Source organism: Pyrus communis, chromosome 16, assembly GCF_041283825.1.
Source record: "Pyrus communis isolate YQ-2024b chromosome 16, ASM4128382v1, whole genome shotgun sequence".
NCBI lineage: Eukaryota > Viridiplantae > Streptophyta > Magnoliopsida > Rosales > Rosaceae > Pyrus > Pyrus communis.
In genome coordinates, this window is record NC_142580.1 from 27,032,524 (window position 1) to 27,038,452 (window position 5,929).

Sequence of the window (5,929 nt, forward strand, 5' to 3'; positions counted from 1 at the left end):
AATCGCCGTTCTGGGTCATCAACGCCAACACCGTGTGCATCGCCCTTACAACCACAAGAGAAAGAGGAGGAGGAAAACCCACAATAGAACAAATCGCATTCTCCATAGGGGGAATGTCGATGCCGTCTTGGTCGTATGCGTTTTTCCTTGTGTGGGCCTCGAACCCAAACCTGGTCGCGCCTGCATTGGCCTCTCGCTCCTCCATTCTTTGCTTTGGGTGTGGAGATTTGAAGAGAATAGAGAAGATTGGAAGAGAAGGGGGGGAGAGATATGGGAAGGTTAGTGAAGCAGGATGAGGAGGAGAAGGGGAGGAGCGCCATGGGAGGAAGGAGGAGATGGAGGAAGAGAGGGCGTGCGGTGGTGGGGTTCTGGAGTGAAGGGAGGAAGGGTGCCGGGGAGGGTGGGAGACGAGTAGGAGGGAAGAATGGGGTTCTGGAGTGAAGGGAGGAAGGGTGCGAAAGGGAGGAGACGGGTGGGAGGGAAGGAGGTGGGTGGGTCCCATCTTCTTTTTATAAAAATATTTAAATAATTGTATTTTAATTTTTTTTAATATTTAATTATTTTTTTAATAGAACATGGGTCATGTCTCAAGCCACGTTAGCATTTAACAGAATAATTGACAGACAACTAACGGAAGGTATGACATTGCAACAAATTCGAAGATAAGGTATGACATTGAAACTTTTTAAAGACTTGGTATGAAACTGTTAATGATCTAATAATTGAGGTAATTTTATGTAATTTACCCATAATTATGCGCCAAAATTCGGCCCAATGGCTATGTATGTAAATTGAAGAATTGTTGTAGGATAATTCGGGACCAAGACTCAAAGCTTCACCGCCGGCCAACACAAATTCTCCGGCGAAGTTCACCTCTATTCTCTTTTATCAATGGATTATCCTCCCGACTCCTTCAATCCAAACAAACGTCTCAAAGAAGAGTTACTATTCTTTCACTCTCTCTAAAATCACCTGCTTCACTAAACTGTTGATTATTTTTTAATTTAACTTTGTTTTGCGGAATTTGATAACTTTTTCAGGTTTGTGAGCAATTTGAGCGGATCGTCAATGATGGAGATTGCCGCGCTTACCACAATAATCCTTGTAAATTGACCTAATATTTCATATTTCATTTTTCTTCTTCGTCTCGCATTTTTGAGGTTTAGAACAACAATGCTGATGCACTTTTATGTTGTTTGTATTTTTGTTTTTGTGAACTCTGATAGTTTTCTTACGTTGTTGTCAGATTCTGTTACTTCTGCGGCACAACATTGGCTCTCATCGTGTTGTTGGTAAGCCACAAGGACTTCTGTTCTCAAATTAACAAAATATTATCCTTCTAATTATTTGGTTATTGAACAAAACCTTGCCGTTATTGTTGTTGTATGCCCGTGCGTGTGCGTGATAGCAGTCACAGTTAGGCACCATGTCCTGTATGCTAGATTTTACATATATGATAAAAACATCATCTGGCGGTGCTACATTCTAGTCTCCAAAAGAGTCTATCTCATAGTTTTTAACATTATCTTGCTGTGTTTTTGGCAACACGAAATGGAGTCATTCAATTTAGCGTTTATACCGTATCCCTTCACATTACCATAAGCTTCTCATTTCCAAGCTTGTTTGATATGCATTGCAGCTAATATGTTTGTTTTTCTGATATTAATTTTTTTTCATGTGATTGTTTTACCATAGATGTGGCATCAAAGAAAAATGATGATGCAGTAGTTGGTTCTAAGGGATGGGCGGCTTACATGGCTTCATTGTCTCTTGGATTTCTTCTCATTATACTTCCTATCGTTTTAGTTTACACTGTAAGTTTTCTTTACTTGACTAATTACGAAAACTTGGAAGGATCCAAGCTTGTAAGTAATCTTTAGAGTGGAGATTGCAATCCTATTTTCTCCACCACTTTTTAAACTTCTGAAAGCAGTGCCATTGCTCATGAATCGTCAAGGTGTCTCAAAATTGATAGTGTGTAACTGTATATTCTAGAGTCGGGTCTTCTGTTGTGGTCACATTATTTCTTATCCAGGGATACATGTCATATTATATTCACTATGATCATAACTCATGTCAGGTTTTGGCAGAGTGGATGTATATCTGGGCGACTTTGTTGATGTTGTTACTGCATTTCAGTATTCCCCCCATTATGAGGAGTCATTCATGCCATGTTCACAATGCTAGAAGATGTTTGTATGAGTAGCAGAGTATTTTTATGCTTGGATATAGTAGACTGATTCACAGTTACGTTCACTTAAATGTAGGTTTGGTTCTTATTCTACTTTGAAGGAGGATCCTTATTCTATAAGGCAAAATATGTTGTCTTACAGAGTCGCTACGGTATGCAGTTTCACTTAGGTCTGCATAGTATAATTTTTGGGAGTTTTAACGAAAAGCCCGTGGTACTGTTCACTTTAACGAAAAATCACATTTTTACACTAAAAAGTCAAACTTGGTATTATTCATTTTACCTTTTATTTTGTTCTTATAGTTAAAACTCAAAGTTTTCAAGCCCTTTTCATTAGTTTTCCTATAATTTTTTACCATAAAAAATTTCCTGTAACTTATACTATTTTTTCGTGTGAACAAAAGTAATTGCTGCAGATGATCATCACATGCTTTTGTATCTTGGCTGTTGACTTCAGAATATTCCCTAGAAGATATGCCAAGACTGAGACTTATGGTACTGGCTGGGTAAGAATTTTGCAAGCAATATGGAACGAAACTGCGATCTTCTTAAGCCTATTGTTACAGTGTTGACTTGATTAGATTTTGTTGATTTTCATTAGAGTATAACTTGTACCACCTTACTCTTCAAATTGAGAAGTCAAATAACATATGTTTAACATCTGTTCCATTGCTAGCATTTCCTTCTGGGTTGCCATCAATTGATGAGTAGTTTCCAATTTGCAGCGAACTTTTCAATTCTGTCTGAATTTCGCTATCTCTGAATTTCGTTTGATATCATACCACACCCTCATGAATAATTCCTTCATTATTTATCAATAGCCAATATAGGACAAGACTTAGGGATGCAATCATACGTTACTGGCGCTCAGTAGTTCTCTGGTACTAGTTCCAAATTTTGTTTAGAATAAGAATAGTAGAATTGTCCAAATTTTGTTTAAAATAAGAATAGTAGAATTGTTTCGGATCATATTGTTTCTATCACTTCTTTTTCTTCCTGTGCCTTTATATTAGCTTCTCTTAATTTATTGTTTGTATTTTAGATATTCTATTTTCTTTGAGACCTACATCGCATGTGTTAAACATCTCTACTTAATGAATATCTATTGAGGAAATTAAATTGAGAAATGACCACTAGTGAAAATTTTTCCATACATGAATTTGTCCGATGGATCTTGGGGTTGGCTCATTTGTCATAGCAAATTCCTTAGTTTCACGGCAAGCACGAAATATATCATCAAGGTTAGCCATTTATAATTTTGTTGGTTTGGGTGTAACCTCTTAACTCACTCACTCTCTCTCTCTCTCTCTCTCTCTCTCTCTCTCTCTTTCTCTCTCTCTCTCTCTCTCTCTCTCTCTCTCTCTCTCTCTCTCTCTCTCTCTCATGTAAGTGTGTGTGCGCGTGCATATAGCATACATCTATAAATTTGCAAATGTTTATTTGTTCTAACTCCTAAGATATTCTTTTCTCTTGCATATCTTTTTGAAAATTTAGACAAACAGCAATAAAAAAAAGTTCAGAGAATAATGTGTTTCGGAATAATGGAAATATATGGAGGTTTGAGTGTTCCTCCAAAACTAGCAGCACCCTAATGGAACAAATATCTTAAGACTAGTCTCTTGAAGGTCCCAACTTCCAAGAAATCCTGGGATTATGTTTAAATATTATCATCATTTTTGTTGACTCTTTAATGGTTTGTTTTTTCCTATAGTTTTATATATTTTTGTTTGCATGATATGATCTTGAATGGTATAAACGAACTGCAGTGTCCTCCTGTCGTAGTCTGAAAATATGTTGTTGATGGCATGCTGTTTGTTTATGCTTTTTAAGGTCATGGAAGACTGCTATTCAATCTGCTAGTCCACTAATCATCCTTGGGTTTGTCCATCTTCTTTCTATGACAGGCGTGGACTATCAGGTAGGTTTATGATATCAGGGATTATCAGGTCAATTTGGTATGTACATCGTTGTCATGTCTAGTTTTCAGTTTAAGCCAATTTGACAATGAAGGGTGACCTTTCTATTCATCTTCTATTGTAATAAGTCATTCCGTTTAAACACTGAAGTGCATTGTGATCATTTCAATACTTTAAGGTGTTCAATAGGCTATTCTATGCTGCATTAATCTCTTTTTGATGTCATGTTATGTTTACATATTGTAGGTTCATGTGGCTGAATATGGAGTGCATTGGAATTTCATTTTCACTTTCTGGGGTATCAATTCTTACATTCATAATTAATGTTCCCGCACAGTATTCTGGCATTCTTGGTTCATTAATTCTAGTAGGTATAATCTTATTGTGCAATGTTGTTTTTGGTGTATGCGGTTTATTACTTTTATCCTTTGATTAGATATAAGACTATTCTTTAGCCTAATTGGTTTTCTATCCCCCAGGTTACCAAGTTTGCTTGATGCATGGGTTAAACTCATATCTGCTTTCTAATGAAAGGGGAGCTGATATAATCAGCCAAAATAAGGAGGGGTTTTTTAGCATATTTGGTAAGTGCTTGAGCTTGAATATTTTTCAAGCTTATTCTATCTTCTGAATAATTTGGACTCTCTGTCAAGTTCAAAGCACAAATTTCTTTATACACCAATAAAAGAAGATGGGATCCATTTATTTAGTCAAGTTGTTAATGTTCTCAAATCTCATATAACAAAATATTCATTTTTTTGTTCTGATCATAACTGATATAGGTTGGATCATGCTGTAAGAGATATCAGCTTCCCTTTCCATAATGATGTATCATACGAAGTAATTGCACCAAAGAAAACATCACACACGTTCCATTTTATTGCATACTTTCTTTTGGAAAAGCAGCTGATTTAGTGTTATCTTCGCGGTGTATAGGGTTGATGACCCAAGTAAAGTTGTAGTATGATAACCAAATGAATGCTGCACCCAGATTACTTCTTAGGAAGACTCTAAATCCTAATCTCTGCATATATACAATATGATCATGACGTTTCTCTATGCTTATATATTGAGAGATAAAAGTGATAACAGACAGTAGTATCTCAAGATTGATACTATTGTCCGCACCAAGATTGATGTCCCCAGAACACATTCAGTTTACACTGTTAAGTTCTGCATACCAGGAGAAAGTACTCTAGATTCAGAGTATAGCAGTTAATGGTTAAGTCGTGTTTGTAATTAATGGAATTTGGTGCTTGGAGCTAAGGGCTGGTTTGGTATTGCTGTGCTTTGAAAAAAAGCTGCTTCTGCTGTGTTGTGAGAATAAGCAGTTGTGAAATAAAGCAGTAGAGTGTTTGGTAAACTTTTTTGTAAAAGTGCTTTTGAAAAAAAAAAAAGTAGTATTAGAGTGTTTGGTAAACTTTTATGTAAAACAGATGTGAAAAAAAGCCAGTTTTTCAAAGCTGGGTTTTGCAGCTTCTTGTTTTTGGCTTTTTTTCACCCAAAACTGTGAAAAAAAGCTGAAGCTGAGTGTTTACCAAACACAAAAACAGCTCCTAGCTTTTTTTGACAGCAGCTTTTTTCAGAATCACCTCAGTACCAAACCAGGTCTAAGACTAGTATCTTGCAACTGAGTTGCCGCTTTTAGATTTACTCATTATTAAGAAAATGTACAACAACAACAACAAAGCATTATTAAGAAAATCTAGAGGATTTAAAATCTGCATTGAAAAGGAGACGAAGTATGTGCTTGCATTATAAGTATATTTAGCCGGACTTCCAAATTAAATCAAAATACCATATGAAAGTATGTCAATTGTTC

The 5,929-nt window shown here is 36.2% G+C and overlaps 1 pseudogene; it reads left to right on the top strand.

Moving 5' to 3' along the window:
* The first annotated feature begins 891 nt into the window (after window positions 1-891).
* On the top strand, window positions 892-4,774 carry LOC137732897 (uncharacterized protein At4g17910-like; annotated as a pseudogene).
* The last annotated feature ends 1,155 nt before the right edge of the window (window positions 4,775-5,929 follow it).